Source organism: Schistocerca serialis, chromosome 7 (assembly GCF_023864345.2).
Source record: "Schistocerca serialis cubense isolate TAMUIC-IGC-003099 chromosome 7, iqSchSeri2.2, whole genome shotgun sequence".
NCBI classification, from domain to species: Eukaryota; Metazoa; Arthropoda; class Insecta; order Orthoptera; family Acrididae; genus Schistocerca; species Schistocerca serialis.
In genome coordinates, this window is record NC_064644.1 from 636,558,896 (window position 1) to 636,580,084 (window position 21,189).

The following is a 21,189-nucleotide window of genomic DNA, read 5'->3' on the forward strand; positions in this document are numbered from 1 at the left end:
GTCCGATGCTTCTTTTCAGGTTTACTGTATCCCTTGGACCTTCTTATTGACGATGAATCATAGAAATTGCATCGGAATTAAATACAAAAGGCACAATGCCGACGAAAGTACTAGAAGACTGACTCCTCTTACTGTCTATATTTTTAACCATTCCAGTGACACTAGTTATAGCTTCCGATGCTTCACTTCAGGTTTACTGTATCCTTTGGACCTTCTTATTGACGATGAAACACAGAAATTGCTTCGGAATTAAATACAAAAGGCACAATGCCGACCTAAGTACAAGAAGACTGACTCTTCTTACTTCCTATGTTTTGAACCATTACCGTGACACTAGTTATAGATTCCGATGCTTCACTCCAGGTTTACTGTATCCCTTGGACCTTCTTATTGACGATGAAAAACAGAAATTGCATCGGAATTAAATAGAAAAGGCACAATGCCGACTTAAGTACAAGAATACTGACTCTTCTTACTGAAAATGTTTTGAACCATTCCTGTGACACTAGTTACGGATTCCGATGCTTCACTTCGAGTTTACTGTATCCCTCTGACCTTCTTATTGACGATGAAACTCAGAAATTGCAAACGGAATTAAATACAAAAGGCACAATGCCGACAAATGGACAAGAAGACTGACTCATCTTACTTTCTATGTTTTGAATCATTCCTGTGACACTAGTTATAGATTCCGATGCTTCACTCCAGGTTTACTATATCCCTTGGACCTTCTTATTGACGATGAAACATAGAAATTGCATCGGAATTAAATACAAAAGGCACAATGCCGACATAAGGACAAGAAGACTGACTCATCTTACTGACTATGTTTTGAACCATTCCTGTGACACTAGTTGTAGATTCAGATGCTTCACATCAGGTTTGCTGTATCTCTCTGACCTTCTTATTGACGATGAAACTCAGAAATTGCATCGGAATTAAATACAAAAGGCACAATGCCGACTTAAATACAAGATGACTGACTCTTCTTACTGTCTATGTTTTGAACCATTCCATTGACACTAGTTATAGATTCCGATGCTTCACTCCAGGTTTACTGTATCCCTCTGACCTTCTTATTGACGATGAAACACAGAAATTGCATCGGAATTAAATAGAAAAGACACAATGTGACTAAAGTACAAGAAGACTGACTCATCTAACTGTCTATGTTTTGAACCATTCCTGCGACACTAGTTATAGATTCCGATGCTTGACTTCAAGTTTACTACATCCCTTGGACCTTCTTATTGACGATGAAACACAGAAATTGCATCGGAATTAAATTCAAAAGGGAAAAAGCCGACTTAAGTACAAAAAGACGGACTCTTCTTACTGACTATGTTTTCAACCATTCCTGTGACACTAGTTATAGATTCCGATGCTTCACTTCAGGTTTACTGTATCCCTCTGACCTTCTTATTTACGATGAAACATAGAAATTGCATCGGAATAAAATACAAAAGGCACAATGCCTACAAAACTACAAGAAGACTGACTCTTCTTACTGTCTACGTTTTGAACCATTCCTGTGACACTAGTTATAGATTCCGATGTTTGACTTCAGTTTTACTGTATCCCTTGGACCTTCTTATTGACGATGAAACAGAGAAATTGCATCGGAATGAAATACAAATAGCACAATGCCGACTTCAGTACAAGAGACTGACTCTTCTTACTGTCTATGTTTTGAACCATTCCTGTGACACTAGTTATAGATTCCGATGCTTGACTTCAAGTTTACTGCATCCCTTGGACCTTCTTATTGACGATGAAACACAGAAATTGCATCGGAATTAAATGGAAAAGACACAATGTGATATAAGTACGAGAAGACTGACTCTTCTAACTGTCTATGTTTTGAACCATTCCTGCGACACTAGTTATAGGTTACGATGCTTGACTTCAAGTTTACTGCATCCCTTGGACCTTCTTATTGACGATGAAACACAGAAATTGTATCTGAATTAAATTCAAAAGGGAAAATGCCGACTTAAGTACAAAAAGACGGACTCTTCTTACTGACTATGTTTGAACCATTCCTGTGACACTAGTTATAGATTCCGATGCTTCACTTCAGATTTACTGTATCCTTTGGACCTTCTTATTGACGATGAAACACAGAAATTGCATCGGAATGAAATACAGAAGGCACAATGCCGACTTCAGTACAAGAGACTGTCTCTTCTTACGGACTATGTTTTGAACCATTCCTGTGACACTAGTTATAGATTCCGATGCTTCACTTCAGGTTTACTGTATCCCTCTGCCGTTCTTATTGACGATTAAACACAGAAATTGCATCGGAATTAAATAGAAAAGGCACAATGCCGACTTAAGTACAAGAAGACTGACTCTTCCTACTGCCTATGTTTTGAACCATTCCCGTGACACTAGTTATAGATTCCGATGCTTCACTTCAGGTTTACTGTTTCTCTTGGACCTTCTTATTCACGATGAAACACAGAAATTGCATCGGAATTCAATACAAAAGGCACAATGCCGACTTAAGTACATGAAGACCGACACTTCTTACTGACTATGTTTTGAACCATTTCTGTGATACTAGTTACAGACTCCGATGCCTCACTTCAGGTTTACTGTATCCCTTGGACCTTCTTGTTGACGATGAATCACAGAAATCGCATCGGAATTAAATACAAAAGGCACAATGCCGACTTAAGTACAAGAAGACTGACTCTTCTTACTGTCTATATTGTGAACCATTCCAGTGACACTAGTTATAGATTCCGATGCTTCACTTCAGGTTTACTGTATCCCTTGGACCTTCTCATTGACGATGAAACACAGAAATTGCATTGGAATTAAATAGAAAAGGCACAATGCCGACTTAAGTACAAGAAGACTAAATCTTCTTACTGTCTATGCTTTGAACCAATACTGTGACACTAGTTATAGATTCCGATACTTTACCCCAGGTTTACTGTATCCCTTGGACCTTCTTGTTGACGATGAAACACAGATATTGCATCGGAATTAAATACAAAAGGCACAATGATGGCTTAAGGAAAAGAAGACTGACTCTTCTTACTGACTATGTTCTCAACCATTCCTGTGACACTAGTTATAGATTCTTATGCTTCACTTCAGGTTTACTGTATCCTTTGGACCTTCTTATTGACGATGAAACACAGAATTTGCTTCGGAATTAAATACAAAAGGCACAATGCCGACCTAAGTACAAGAAGACTGACTCTTCCTACTTTCTATGTTTTGAACCATTACCGTGACACTAGTTATAGATTCCGATGCTTCACTCCAGGTTTACTGTATCCCTTGGACCTTCTTATTGACGATGAAAAACAGAAATTGCTTCGGAATTAAATACAAAAGGCACAATGCCGACCTAAGTACAAGAAGACTGACTCTTCTTACTTTCTATGTTTTGAACCATTACCGTGACACTAGTTATAGATTCCGATGCTTCACTCCAGGTTTACTGTATCCCTTGGACCTTCTTATTGACGATGAAAAACAGAAATTGCATCGGAATTAAATAGAAAAGGCACAATGCCGACTTAAGTACAAGAATACTGACTCTTCTTACTGAAAATGTTTTGAACCATTCCTGTGACACTAGTTACAGATTCCGATGCTTCACTTCGAGTTTACTGTATCCCTCTGACCTTCTTATTGACGATGAAACTCAGAAATTGCAAACGGAATTAAATACAAAAGGCACAATGCCGACAAAAGGACAAGAAGACTGACTCATCTTACTTTCTATGTTTTGAATCTTTCCTGTGACACTAGTTATAGATTCCGATGCTTCACTCCAGGTTTACTATATCCCTTGGACCTTCTTATTGACGATGAAACATAGAAATTGCATCGGAATTAAATACAAAAGGCGCAATGCCGACATAAGGACAAGAAGACTGACTCATCTTACTGACTATGTTTTGAACCATTCCTGTGACACAAGTTGTAGATTCAGATGCTTCCCATCAGGTTTGCTGTATCTCTCTGACCTTCTTATTGACGATGAAACTCAGAAATTGCATCGGAATTAAATACAAAAGGCACAATGCCGACTTAAATACAAGATGACTGACTCTTCTTACTGTCTATGTTTTGAACCATTCCATTGACACTAGTTATAGATTCCGATGCTTCACTCCAGGTTTACTGTATCCCTCTGACCTTCTTATTGACGATGAAACACAGAAATTGCATCGGAATTAAATAGAAAAGACACAATGTGACTAAAGTACAAGAAGACTGACTCTTCTAACTTTCTATGTTTTGAACCATTCCTGCGACACTAGTTATAGATTCCGATGCTTGACTTCAAGTTTACTACATCCCTTGGACCTTCTTATTGACGATGAAACACAGAAATTGCATCGGAATTAAATTCAAAAGGGAAAAAGCCGACTTAAGTACAAAAAGACGGACTCTTCTTACTGACTATGTTTTCAACCATTCCTGTGACACTAGTTATAGATTCCGATGCTTCACTTCAGGTTTACTGTATCCCTCTGACCTTCTTATTTACGATGAAACATAGAAATTGCATCGGAATAAAATACAAAAGGCACAATGCCTACTAAACTACAAGAAGACTGACTCTTCTTACTGTCTACGTTTTGAACCATTCCTGTGACACTAGTTATAGATTCCGATGTTTGACTTCAGTTTTACTGTATCCCTTGGACCTTCTTATTGACGATGAAACAGAGAAATTGCATCGGAATGAAATACAAATAGCACAATGCCGACTTCAGTACAAGAGACTGACTCTTCTTACTGTCTATGTTTTGAACCATTCCTGTGACACTAGTTATAGATTCCGATGCTTGACTTCAAGTTTACTGCATCCCTTGGACCTTCTTATTGACGATGAAACACAGAAATTGCATCGGAATTAAATGGAAAAGATACAATGTGATATAAGTACAAGAAGACTGACTCTTCTAACTGTCTATGTTTTGAACCATTCCTGCGACACTAGTTATAGATTCCGATGCTTGACTTCAAGTTTACTGCATCCCTTGGACCTTCTTATTGACGATGAAACACAGATATTGTATCTGAGTTAAATTCAAAAGGGAAAATGCCGACTTAAGTACAAAAAGACGGACTCTTCTTACTGACTATGTTTGAACCATTCCTGTGACACTAGTTATAGATTCCGATGCTTCACTTCAGATTTACTGTATCCTTTGGACCATCTTATTGACGATGAAACACAGAAATTGCATCGGAATGAAATACAGAAGGCACAATGCCGACTTCAGTACAAGAGACTGACTCTTCTTACGGACTATGTTTTGAACCATTCCTGTGACACTAGTTATAGATTCCGATGCTTCACTTCAGGTTTACTGTATCCCTCTGCAGTTCTTATTGACGATGAAACACAGAAATTGCATCGGAATTAAATAGAAAAGGCACAATGCCGACTTAAGTACAAGAAGACTGACTCTTCCTACTGCCTATGTTTTGAACCATTCCCGTGACACTAGTTATAGATTCCGATGCTTCACTTCAGGTTTACTGTTTCCCTTGGACCTTCTTATTCACGATGAAACACAGATATTGCATCGGAATTCAATACAAAAGGCACAATGCCGACTTAAGTACATGAAGACCGACACATCTTACTGACTATGTTTTGAACCATTTCTGTGATACTAGTTACAGACTCCGATGCCTCACTTCAGGTTTACTGTATCCCTTGGACCTTCTTGTTGACGATGAATCACAGAAATCGCATCGGAATTATATACAAAAGGCACAATGCCGACTTAAGTACAAGAAGACTGACTCTTCTTACTGTCTATATTGTGAACCATTCCAGTGACACTAGTTATAGATTCCGATGCTTCACTTCAGGTTTACTGTATCCCTTGGACCTTCTCATTGACGATGAAACACAGAAATTGCATTGGAATTAAATAGAAAAGGCACAATGCCGACTTAAGTACAAGAAGACTAAATCTTCTTACTGTCTATGCTTTGAACCAATACTGTGACACTAGTTATAGATTCCGATACTTTACCCCAGGTTTACTGTATCCCTTGGACCTTCTTGTTGACGATGAAACACAGATATTGCATCGGAATTAAATACAAAAGGCACAATGATGGCTTAAGGAAAAGTAGACTGACTCTTCTTACTGACTATGTTCTCAACCATTCCTGTGACACTAGTTATAGATTCTTATGCTTCACTTCAGGTTTACTATATCCCTCTGACCTTCTTATTCACGATGAAACACAGATATTGCAACCGAATTAAATACAAAAGGCACAACGCCGACTTAAGTACATGAAGACTGACTCTTCATACTGTCTATGTTTGAACCATTCCTATGACACTTGTAATAGATTCCGATGCTTCACTCCAGGTTTACTGTATCCTTTGGACCTTCTTATTGACGATGAAACACAGAAATTGCATCGGAATTAAATGCAAAAGGCACAATGCCAACATAAGTACAAGTAGGATGACTGTTCTTACTGATTATAGCTTGAACCATTCCTGTGACACTAGTTATAGATTCCGATGCTTTACTTCCGGTTTACTGTATACCTTGGACCTTCCTATTGACGATGAAACACAGACATTGCATCGGAATTAAATACAAAAGGCACAATGCTGACTTAAGGACAACAAGACTGACTCTTCCTACTGTCTATGTTTTGAACCATTCCTGTGACACTAGTTGTGGATTCCGATGCTTCACTTCAGGTTTACTGTATCCCTCTGACCATCTTAATGACGATGAAACACAGAAATTGCATCGGAATTAATTACAAAAGGCACAATGCCGACGAAAGTACTAGAAGACTGACTCTTCTTACTGTCTATTTTTTGAACCATTCCAGTGACACTAGTTACAGATTCCGATGCTTCACTTCGAGTTTACTGTATCCCTCTGACCTTCTTATTGACGATGAAACTCAGAAATTGCAAACGGAATTAAATACAAAATGCACAATGCCGACAAATGGACAAGAAGACTGACTCATCTTACTTTCTATGTTTTGAATCTTTCCTGTGACACTAGTTATAGATTCCGATGCTTCACTCCAGGTTTACTATATCCCTTGGACCTTCTTATTGACGATGAAACATAGAAATTGCATCGGAATTAAATACAAAAGGCGCAATGCCGACATAAGGACAAGAAGACTGACTCATCTTACTGACTATGTTTTGAACCATTCCTGTGACACAAGTTGTAGATTCAGATGCTTCCCATCAGGTTTGCTGTATCTCTCTGACCTTCTTATTGACGATGAAACTCAGAAATTGCATCGGAATTAAATACAAAAGGCACAATGCCGACTTAAATACAAGATGACTGACTCTTCTTACTGTCTATGTTTTGAACCATTCCATTGACACTAGTTATAGATTCCGATGCTTCACTCCAGGTTTACTGTATCCCTCTGACCTTCTTATTGACGATGAAACACAGAAATTGCATCGGAATTAAATAGAAAAGACACAATGTGACTAAAGTACAAGAAGACTGACTCTTCTAACTGTCTATGTTTTGAACCATTCCTGCGACACTAGTTATAGATTCCGATGCTTGACTTCAAGTTTACTACATCCCTTGGACCTTCTTATTGACGATGAAACACAGAAATTGCATCGGAATTAAATTCAAAAGGGAAAAAGCCGACTTAAGTACAAAAAGACGGACTCTTCTTACTGACTATGTTTTCAACCATTCCTGTGACACTAGTTATAGATTCCGATGCTTCACTTCAGGTTTACTGTATCCCTCTGACCTTCTTATTTACGATGAAACATAGAAATTGCATCGGAATAAAATACAAAAGGCACAATGCCTACTAAACTACAAGAAGACTGACTCTTCTTACTGTCTACGTTTTGAACCATTCCTGTGACACTAGTTATAGATTCCGATGTTTGACTTCAGTTTTACTGTATCCCTTGGACCTTCTTATTGACGATGAAACAGAGAAATTGCATCGGAATGAAATACAAATAGCACAATGCCGACTTCAGTACAAGAGACTGACTCTTCTTACTGTCTATGTTTTGAACCATTCCTGTGACACTAGTTATAGATTCCGATGCTTGACTTCAAGTTTACTGCATCCCTTGGACCTTCTTAATGACGATGAAACACAGAAATTGCATCGGAATTAAATGGAAAAGATACAATGTGATATAAGTACAAGAAGACTGACTCTTCTAACTGTCTATGTTTTGAACCATTCCTGCGACACTAGTTATAGATTCCGATGCTTGACTTCAAGTTTACTGCATCCCTTGGACCTTCTTATTGACGATGAAACACAGATATTGTATCTGAGTTAAATTCAAAAGGGAAAATGCCGACTTAAGTACAAAAAGACGGACTCTTCTTACTGACTATGTTTGAACCATTCCTGTGACACTAGTTATAGATTCCGATGCTTCACTTCAGATTTACTGTATCCTTTGGACCATCTTTTTGACGATGAAACACAGAAATTGCATCGGAATGAAATACAGAAGGCACAATGCCGACTTCAGTACAAGAGACTGACTCTTCTTACGGACTATGTTTTGAACCATTCCTGTGACACTAGTTATAGATTCCGATGCTTCACTTCAGGTTTACTGTATCCCTCTGCAGTTCTTATTGACGATGAAACACAGAAATTGCATCGGAATTAAATAGAAAAGGCACAATGCCGACTTAAGTACAAGAAGACTGACTCTTCCTACTGCCTATGTTTTGAACCATTCCCGTGACACTAGTTATAGATTCCGATGCTTCACTTCAGGTTTACTGTTTCCCTTGGACCTTCTTATTCACGATGAAACACAGAAATTGCATCGGAATTCAATACAAAAGGCACAATGCCGACTTAAGTACATGAAGACCGACACATCTTACTGACTATGTTTTGAACCATTTCTGTGATACTAGTTACAGACTCCGATGCCTCACTTCAGGTTTACTGTATCCCTTGGACCTTCTTGTTGACGATGAATCACAGAAATCGCATCGGAATTATATACAAAAGGCACAATGCCAACTTAAGTACAAGAAGACTGACTCTTCTTACTGTCTATATTGTGAACCATTCCAGTGACACTAGTTATAGATTCCGATGCTTCACTTCAGGTTTACTGTATCCCTTGGACCTTCTCATTGACGATGAAACACAGAAATTGCATTGGAATTAAATAGAAAAGGCACAATGCCGACTTAAGTACAAGAAGACTAAATCTTCTTACTGTCTATGCTTTGAACCAATACTGTGACACTAGTTATAGATTCCGATACTTTACCCCAGGTTTACTGTATCCCTTGGACCTTCTTGTTGACGATGAAACACAGATATTGCATCGGAATTAAATACAAAAGGCACAATGATGGCTTAAGGAAAAGTAGACTGACTCTTCTTACTGACTATGTTCTCAACCATTCCTGTGACACTAGTTATAGATTCTTATGCTTCACTTCAGGTTTACTATATCCCTCTGACCTTCTTATTCACGATGAAACACAGATATTGCAACCGAATTAAATACAAAAGGCACAATGCCGACTTAAGTACATGAAGACTGACTCTTCATACTGTCTATGTTTGAACCATTCCTATGACACTTGTAATAGATTCCGATGCTTCACTCCAGGTTTACTGTATCCTTTGGACCTTCTTATTGACGATGAAACACAGAAATTGCATCGGAATTAAATGCAAAAGGCACAATGCCAACATAAGTACAAGTAGGATGACTGTTCTTACTGATTATAGCTTGAACCATTCCTGTGACACTAGTTATAGATTCCGATGCTTTACTTCCGGTTTACTGTATACCTTGGACCTTCCTATTGACGATGAAACACAGACATTGCATCGGAATTAAATAGAAAAGGCACAATGCTGACTTAAGGACAACAAGACTGACTCTTCCTACTGTCTATGTTTTGAACCATTCCTGTGACACTAGTTATAGATTCAGATGCTTCACATCAGGTTTACTGTATCTCTCTGACCTTCTTATTGACGATGAAACACAGAAATTGCATTGGAATTAAATACAAAAGGCACAATGCCGACTTAAATACAAGATGACTGACTCTTCTTACTGTCTGTGTTTTGAACCATTCCATTGACACTAGTTATAGATTCCGATGCTTCACGCCAGGTTTACTGTATTCCTCTGACCTTCTTATTGACGATGAAACACAGAAATTGCATCGGAATTAAATAGAAAAGACACAATGTGACTAAAGTACAAGAAGACTGACTCTTCTAACTGTCTATGTTTTGAACCATTCCTGCGACACTAGTTATAGATTCCGATGCTTGACTTCAAGTTTACTACATCCCTTGGACCTTCTTATTGACGATGAAACACAGAAATTGCATCGGAATTAAATACAATAGGCCCAATGCCGACTTAAGTACAAGAAGACTGACTCTTCTTACTGTCTATGTTTTGAACCATTCCATTGACACTAGTTATAGATTCCGATGCTTCACTCCAGGTTTACTGTATCCCTCTGACCTTCTTATTGACGATGAAACACAGAAATTGCATCGGAATTAAATGGAAGAGACACAATGTGATATAAGTACAAGAAGACTGACTCTTCTAACTGTCTATGTTTTGAACCATTCCTGCGACACTAGTTATAGATTCCGATGCTTCACTTCAGATTTACTGTATCCCTTGGACCTTCTTATTGACGATGAAACACAGAAATTGCATCGGAATGAAATACAGAAGGCACAATGCCGACTTCAGTACAAGAGACTGACACTTCTTACGGACTATGTTTTGAACCATTCCTGTGACACTAGTTATAGATTCCGATGCTTCACTTCAGGTTTACTGTATCCCTCTGACGTTCTTATTGACGATGAAACACAGAAAATGCATCGGAATTAAGTAGAAAAAGCACAATGCCGACTTAAGTACATGAAGACTGACTCTTCTTACTGACTATGTTTTGAACCATTCCAGTGACACTAGTTATAGATTCTGATGCTACACTCCAGGTTTACTGTATCCCTTGGACCTTCTTAGTGACGATGAAACACAGAAATTGGATCGGAATTAAAAACAAAAGGCACAATGCCGATTTATGGACAAGAAGACTGTCTCTTCTTACTGACTATGATTTGAACCATTCCTGTGACACTAGTTACAGATTCCGATGCTTCACTCCAGGTTTACTGTATCCCTTGGACATTCTTATTGACGATGAAACACAGAAATTGCTTCGGAATTAAATACAAAAGACACAATCCTGATTTAAGGACAAGAAGACTGACTTTTCTTACTGACTATGGTTTGAACCATTCCTGTGACACTAGTTATAGATTCCGATGCTTCACTTCAGGTTTACTGTATCCCTCTGACCTTCTTATTGACGATGAAACACAGAAATTGAATCGTAATTAAATACAAACGGCACAAAGCCTACTTAAGTACAAGAAGACTGACTCTTCTTATTGACTATGTTTTGAACCATTCCTGTGACACTAGTCATAGATTCCGATGCATCACTTCAGATTTACTTTATCCCTCTGACCTTCTTATTGACGATGAAACACAGAAATTGCATCGGACTTAAATAGAAAAGGCACACTGCCGACTTAAAAACAAGAGGACTGACTCTTCTTACTGGCTATGTTTTGAACCATTCCTGCGACACTAGTTATAGATTCCGATGCTTGACTTCAATTTTACTGTATCCCTCGGACCGTCTAATTGACGATGAAACACAGAAATTCCCTCGGAATTAAATACAAAAGACACAATGCCGACTTAAGTACAAGAGACTGACTCTTCTTACTGACTATGTTTTGAACCATTCCATTGACACTAGTTATAGATTCCGATGCTTCACTTCAGGTTTACTGTATCCCTCTGCCGTTCTTATTGACGATGAAACACAGAAATTGCATCGGAATTAAATAGAAAAGGCACAATGCCGACTTAAGTACAAGAAGACTGATTCTTCCTACTGCCTATGTTTTGAACCATTCCCGTGACACTAGTTATAGATTCCGATGCTTCACTTCAGGTTTACTGTTTCCCTTGGACCTTCTTATTCACGATGAAACACAGAAATTGCATCGGAATTCAATACAAAAGGCACAATGCCTACATAAGTACATGAAGACCGACACTTCTTACTGACTATGATTTAAACCATTTCTGTGATACTAGTTACAGAGTCCGATGCCTCACTTCAGGTTTACTGTATCCCTTGGACCTTCTTGTTGACGATGAATCACAGAAATCGCATCGGAATTAAATACAAAAGGCACAATGCCGACTTAAGTACAAGAAGACTGACTCTTCTTACTGTCTATATTGTGAACCATTCCAGTGACACTCGTTATAGATTCCGATGCTTCACTTCAGGTTTACTGTATCCCTTGGACCTTCTTATTGACGATGAAACACAGAAATTGCATTGGAATTAAATAGAAAAGGCACAATGCCGACTTAAGTACAAGAAGACTGAAACTTCGTACTGTCTATGCTTTGAACCAATACTGTGACACTAGTTATAGATTCCGATGCTTTACCCCAGGTTTACTGTATCCCTTGGACCTTCTTGTTGACGATGAAACACAGATATTGCATCGGAATTAAATACAAAAGGCTCAATGATGACTTAAGGAAAAGAAGATTGACTCTTCTTACTGACTATGTTCTCAACCATTCCTGTGACACTAGTTATAGATTCCGATGCTTCACTTCGGGTTTACTATATCCCTCTGACCTTCTTATTCAAGATGAAACACAGATATTGCAACCGAATTAAATACAAAAGGCACAATGCCGACTTAAGTACAAGAAGACTGACTCTTCATACTGTCTATGTTTGAACCATTCCTGTGACACTTGTAATAGATTCCGATGCTTCAGGTTTACTGTATCCCTCTGACCTTCTTATTGACAGGTAAACACAGAAATTGCATCGGAATTAAATACGAAAGGCACAATGCCGACTTAAGTACAAGAAGACTGACTCTTCTTACTGTCTATGTTTGAAACATTCCTGTGACACTAGTTATAGATTCCGATGCTTCACTCCAGGTTTACTGTATCCTTTGGACCTTCTTATTGACGATGAAACACAGAAATTGCATCGGAATTAAATACAAAAGGCACAATGCCAACATAAGTACAAGAAGGATGACTGTTCTTACTGTTTATAGTTTGATCCATTCCTGTGACACTAGTTATAGATTCCGATGCTTTACTTCCGGTTTACTGTATACCTTGGACTTTCTTATTGACGATGAAACACAGACATTGCATCGGAATTAAATACAAAAGGCACAATGCCGACTTAAGTACAACAAGACTGACTCTTCCTACTGTCTATGTTTTGAACCATTCCTGTGACACTAGTTGTGGATACCGTTGCTTCACCTCAGGTTTACTGTATCCCTCTGACCATCTTAATGACGATGAAACACAGAAATTGCATCGGAATTAAATACAAAAGGCACAAAGCCGACTTAAGTACAAGAAGACTGACTCTTCCACCTGTCTATGTTTTGAACCATTTCTGTGACACTAGTTATAGATTCCGATGTTTCACTTCAGGTTTACTGTATCCCTCTGACCTTGTTGCCGATGAAACACAGATATTGCATCGGATTTAAATACAAAAGGCACAATGCGGACTTAAGTACAAGAAGACTGACTCTTCCTACTGTCTATGTTTTGAACCATTTCTGTGACACTAGTTATAGGGTCCGATGCTTCACTTCAGGTTTACTGTATCGCTTGGACCTTCTTATTGACGATGAATCACAGAAATTGCATCGGAATTAATTACAAAAGGCACAATGCCGACGAAAGTACTAGAAGACTGACACTTCTTACTGTCTTTATTTTGAACCATTCCAGTGACACTAGTTATAGCTTCCGATGCTTCACTTCAGGTTTACTGTATCCTTTGGACCTTCTTATTGACGATGAAACACAGAAATTGCGTCGGAATTAAATACAAAAGGCACAATGCCGACTTAAGTACAAGAAGAATGACTCTTCTTACTTTCTATGTTTTGAACCATTACCGTGACACTAGTTATAGATTCCGATGCTTCACTCCAGGTTTACTGTATCCCTTGGACCTTCTTATTGACGATGAAAAACAGAAATTGCATCGGAATTAAATAGAAAAGGCACAATGCCGGCTTAAGTACAAGAAGACTCACTCTTCTTACTGACTATGTTTTGAACCATTCCTGTGACACTAGTTACAGATTCCGATGCTTCACTTCAAGTTTACTGTATCCCTCTGACCTTCTTATTGACGATGAAACGCAGAAATTGCATCGGAATTAAATAGAAAAGACACAATGTGACTAAAGTACAAGAAGACTGACTCTTCTAACTGTCTATGTTTTGAACCATTCCTGCGACACTAATTATAGTTTCCGATGCTTGACTTCAAGTTTACTACATCCCTTGGACCTTCTTATTGACGTTGAAACACAGAAATTGCATCGGAATTAAATTCTAAAGGGAAAAAGCCGACTTAAGTACAAAAAGACGGACTCTTCTTATTGACTATGTTTTCAACCATTCCTGTGACACTAGTTATAGATTCCGATTCTTCACTTCAGGTTTACTGTATCCCTCTGACCTTCTTATTGACGATGAAACATAGAAATTGCATCGGAATAAAATACAAAAGGCACAATGCCTACTAAACTACAAGAAGACTGACTCTTCTTACTGTCTACGTTTTGAAACATTCCTGTGACACTAGTTATAGATTCCGATGTTTGACTTCAGTTTAACTGTATCCCTTGGACCTTCTTATTGACGATGAAACAGAGAAATTGCATCGGAATGTAATACTAATGGCACAATGCCGACTTCAGTACAAGAGACTGACTCTTCTTACTGTCTATGTTTTGAACCAATCCTGTGACACTAGTTATAGATTCCGATGCTTCACTTCAGGTTTACTGTATCCTACTGACGTTCTTATTTACGATGAAACACAGAAATTGCATCGGAATTAAATACAAAAGGCACAATGCCGACTTAAGTACAAGAAGACTGACACTTCCTACTGATTATGTTTTGAACTATTCCTGTGACACTAGTTATAGATTCCGATGCTTCACTTCAGGTTTAGTGCATCCCTCTGACCTTCGTATTGACGATGAAACACAGAAATTGCATCGGAATTAAATACAAGAGAAACAATGCCGACTTAAGTACATGAAGACCGACACTTCTTACTGACTATGTTTTGAACCATTCCTATGACACTAGTTATAGATTCCGATGTTTGACTTCAGTTTAACTGTATCCCTTGGACCTTCTTATTGACGATGAAACAGAGAAATTGCATCGGAATGTAATACTAATGGCACAATGCCGACTTCAGTACAAGAGACTGACTCTTCTTACTGTCTATGTTTTGAACCAATCCTGTGACACTAGTTATAGATTCCGATGCTTCACTTCAGGTTTACTGTATCCCTTGGACCTTCTTATTGACGATGAAACACAGAAATTGCATCGGAAGTAAATACAAAAGGCACAATGCCGACTTATGGACAAGAAGACTGACTCTTCTTACTGACTATGATTTGAACCATTCCTGTGACACTAGTTATAGATTCCGATGCTTCACTTCAGGTTTACTGTATCCCTCTGACCTGCTTATTGACGATGAAACACAGAAACTGTACCGGAATTAAATACAAAAGGCACAATGCCGACTTAAGTACAATAAGACTGTATCTTCTTACTGTCTATGTTTTGAGCCATTCCTGTGACACTAGTTTTAGATTCCGATGCTTCACTCCAGGTTTACTGTATCCCTTTGACCTTCTTATTGAGGATGAAACACAGAAATTGCTTCGGAATTAAATAGAAAAGGCACAATGCCGACTTAGGTACAAGAAGACTGACTCTTCTTAGTGATTATAGTTTGAACCATTGCTGTCACACTAGTTATAGATTCCGATGCTTTACTTCAGGTTTACTGTATACCTTGGACATTCTTATTGACGATGAAACACAGAAATTGCATCGGAATTAAATAGAAAAGGCACAATGTCGACTTAAGTACAAGGAGACTGACTCTTCTTACTGTCTATGTTTTGAACCATTCCTGTGACACTACTTATAGATTCCGATGCTTCACTTCAGGTTTACTGTATCCCTCTGACCTTGTTCCCGATGAAACACAGATATTGCATCGGATTTAAATACAAAAGGCACATTGCCGACTTAAGTACAAGAAGACTGACTCTTCCTACTGTCTATCATTTGAACCATTTCTGTGACACTAGTTATAAGGTCCAATGCATCAGTTCAAGTTTACTGTATCCCTTGGACCTTCTTATTGACGATGAATCACAGAAATTGCATTGGAATTAAATACAAAAGGCACAATGCCGACGAAAGTACTAGAAGACTGACTCTTCTTACTGACTATGTTTTGAACCATTCCTGTGACACTAGTTATAGATTCCGATGCTTCACTTCAAGTTTACTGTATCCCTCTGACCTTCTTATTGACGATGAAACTCAGAAATTGCAAACGGAATTAAATACAAAAGGCACAACGCCGACAAATGGACAAGAAGACTGACTCTTCTTACTTTCTATGTTTTGAACCATTCCTGTGACACTAGTTATAGATTCCGATGCCTCACTCCAGGTTTACTATATCCCTTGACCTTTTTATTGACGATGAAACACAGAAATTGCAACGGAATTAAATACAAAAGGCACAATGCCGACTTAAGGACAAGAAGACTGACTCTTCTTACTGACTATGTTTTGAACCATTCCTGTGACACTAGTTATAGATTCCGATGCATCACATCAAGTTTACTGTATCTCTCTGACCTTCTTATTGACGATGAAACTCAGAAATTGCATCGTAATTAAATACAAAAGGCACAATGCCGACTTAAGTACAAGAAGACTGACTCTGCTTACTGTCTATGCTTTGAACTATTCCTGCGACACTAGTTAGAGATTCCGATGCTTGACTTCAAGTTTACTGCATCCATTGGAACTTCTTATTGACGATGAAACACAGAAATTGTATCGGAATGAAATTCAAAAGGGAAAATGCCGACTTAAGTACAAAAAGACGGACTCTTCTTACTGACTATGTTTTGAACCGTTCCTGTGACACTAGTTATAGATTCCGTTGCTTCACTTCAGGTTTACTGTATCCATCTGACCTTCTTATTGACGAAGAATCACTGAAATTGCATTGGAATAAAATACAAAAGGCACAATGCCTACTATAGTACAAGAAGACTGACTCTTCTTACTGTCTACGTTTTGAACCATTCCTGTGACACTAGTTATAGATTCCGATGTTTCACTTCAGTTTTACTGTATCCTTTGGACCTTCTTATTGACGATGAAACAGAGAAATTGCATCGGAATGAAATACAAAAGCACAATGCCGACTTCAGTACAAGAGACTGACTCTTCTTACGGACTATGTTTTGAACCATTCCAGTGACACTAGTTATAGATTCCGATGCTTCACTTCAGGTTTACTGTATCCCTCTGACGTTCTTATTGACGATGAAACACAGAAATTGCATCGGAATTAAATAGAAAAGGCACAATGCCGACTTAAGTACAAGAAGACTGACTCTTCCTACTGACTATGTTTTGAACCATTCCTGTGACACTAGTTATAGATTACGATGCTTCACTTCAGGTTTACTGCATCCCTCTGACCTTCGTATTGACGATGAAACACAGAAATTGCATCGGAATTAAATAGAAAAGGCACAATGCCGACTTAAGTACAAGAAGACTGACTGTTCTTACTGTCTATGTTTTGCACCATTCCTGTGACACTAGTTATAGATTCCGATGCTTCACATCAGGTTTACTGTTTCGCTTGGACGTTCTTATTGACGATGAAACACAGAAATTTCATCGGAATTAAATACAAAAGCCACAATGCCGACTTAAGTACAAGAAGACTTACTCTTCCTACTGTCTAAGCTTTGAACCATTCCTGTGACACTCGTTATAGATTCCGATGCTTCACTTCAGGTTTACTGTATCCCTTGGACCTTCGCATTGACGATGAAATACAGAAATTGCTTCGGAATTAAATACAAAAGACACAATCCTGACTTGAGGACACGAAGACTGACTCTTCTTACTGACTATGGTTTGAACCATTCCTGTGACACTAGTTATAGATTCCGATGCTTCACTTCAGATTTACTGCATCCCTTGGACCTTCTTATTGACGATGAAACACTGAAATTGCATCGGAATTAAATAGAAAAGGCACAGTGCCGACTTAAGCACAAGAAGACTGACTCTTCTTACTGACTATGTTTTGAACCATTCCTGTGATACTAGTTATAGATTCCGATGCTTCACTTCAGGCTTACTTTATCCATTGGACCTTCGTATTGACGATGAAACACAGAATTTGCATCGGAATTAAATACAAAAGGCACAATGCCGACTTAAGTACATGAAGACTGACTCTTCTATTTGACCATGTTTTGAACCATTCCTGTGACACTAGTTATTGATTCCGATGCTTCACTTCAGGTTTACTGTATCCCTTCAACCTTCTTATTGACGATGAAACGCAGAAATTGAACCGGAATTAAATACAAAAGGCCCATTGCCGACTTAAGTACAAGAAGACTGACTCTTCCTACTGTCTATGTTTTGAACTATTCCTGTGACATTAGTTATAGAGTCCGATTCTTCACTTCAAGTTTATTGTATCTCTTGGACCTTCTTATTGACGATGAAACACAGAAATTCCATCGGAATTAAATTCAAGAGGCACAATGCCGACTTAAGTACAAGAGACTCACACTTCTTACTGTCTATGATTTGAACCATTCCTGTGACACTAGTTATAGATTCCGATGCTTCACTTCAGGTTTACTCTATCCCTTGGACCTTCTTATTGACGATGAAACACAGAAATTGCATCGGAATTAAATACAAAAGGCACAATGCCGACTTATGGACAAGGAGACTGACTCTTCTTACTGATTATGTTTTGAACCAGTCCTGTGACACTAGTTATAGATTCCGATGCTTAACTTCAGGTTTACTGTATCCCTCTGACCTTCTTCTTGACGATGAAACACAGAAATTGCATCGGAATTAAATACAAAAGGCACAATACCGACATAAGTACAAGAAGACTGACTCTTCTTACTGTCTATGATTTGAACCATTCCTGTGACACTAGTTATAGATTCCGATGCTTCACTTCAGGTGTACTGTATCCCTCGGACCTTCTTAACGACGATGAAACACAGAAATTGCATCGGAATTAAATACAAAAGGCACAATGGCGATTTAAGTACAAGAAGACTGACTCTTCTTACTGACTATGTTTGAACCATTCCTGTGACAATAATTATAGATTCCGATGCTTCACTTCAGGTTTACTGTATCCCTAGGACCTTCGTATTGACGATGAAACACAGAAATTGCACCGGAATTAAATACAAAAGCACAATGCCGACTTAAGTACTAGAAGTCTGACTCTTCTTACTGTCTATGTTTTGAACCATTCCATTGACACTAGTTATAGGATCCGATGCTAAACTCCAGGTTTACTGTATCCCTTGGACCTTCTTATTGACGATGAAACACAGAAATTGCATCGGAATTAAATAGAAAAGGCACAATGCCGATTTAAGTACAAGAAGACTGACTCTTCTTACTGACTATGCTTTGAACCATTCCTGTGACACTAGTTATGGATTCCGATGCTTCACTTCAGGTTTACTGTATCCCTCTGACCTTATTGACGATGAAACACAGAAATTGCATCGGAATTAAATACAAAAGGCACAATACCGACATAAGTACAAGAAGACTGACTCTTCTTACTGTCTATGTTTTGAACCATTCCTGTGACACTAGTTATTTATTCCGATGCTTCACTTTAGGTTACTGTATCCCTTGGACCATCTTAATGTTGATGAAACACATAAATTTCATCGGAATTAAATACAAAAGGCACAATGCCGACTTAAGTATAAGAAGACTGACTCTTCCTACTGTCTATGTTTTGAACTATTCCTGTGACATTAGTTATAGAGTCCGATTCTTCACTTCAGGTTTATTGTATCTCTTGGACCTTCTTATTGACGATGAAACACAGAAATTCCATCGGAATTAAATTCAAGAGGCACAATGCCGACTTAAGTACAAGAGACTCACACTTCTTACTGTCTATGATTTGAACCATTCCTGTGACACTAGTTATAGATTCCGATGCTTCACTTCAGGTTTACTCTATCCCTTGGACCTTCTTATTGACGATGAAACACAGAAATTGCATCGGAATTAAATACAAAAGGCACAATGCCGACTTATGGACAAGGAGACTGACTCTTCTTACTGATTATGTTTTGAACCAGTCCTGTGACACTAGTTATAGATTCCGATGCTTAACTTCAGGTTTACTGTATCCCTCTGACCTTCTTCTTGACGATGAAACACAGAAATTGCATCGGAATTAAATACAAAAGGCACAATACCGACATAAGTACAAGAAGACTGACTCTTCTTACTGTCTATGTTTTGAACCATTCCTGTGACACTAGTTATTTATTCCAATGCTTCACTTTAGGTTACTGTATCCCTTGGACCTTCTTATTGACGATGAAACACTGAAATTGCATCGGAATTAAATAGAAAAGGTACAGTGCCGACTTAAGTACAAGAAGACTGACTCTTCCTGCTGTCTATGTTTTGAACCATTCCTGTGTCACTAGTTTTGGATTCCGATGCTTCACTTCAGGTTTACTGTATCCCTATGATCTTCCTATTGACGATGAAACACAGAAATCGCATCGGAATTAAATACAAAAGACACAATGCCGACTTAAGTACAAGAAGACTGACTCTTCCTACTATCTATGTTTTGAACCATTCCTGTGACACCAGTTATAGATTCCGATGCTTCACTTCAGGTTTACTGTATTCCTCTGACCTTATTGACGATGAAACACAGAATTTGCATCGGAATTAAATACAAAAGGCACAATACCGACTTAAGTACAAGAAGACTGACTCTTCTTACTGTCTATGATTTGAACCATTCCTGTGACACTAGTTATAGATTCCGATGCTTCACTACAGGTTTACTGTATCCCTTCAACCCTCTTATTGACGATGAAACACAGAAATTGCATCGGATTTAA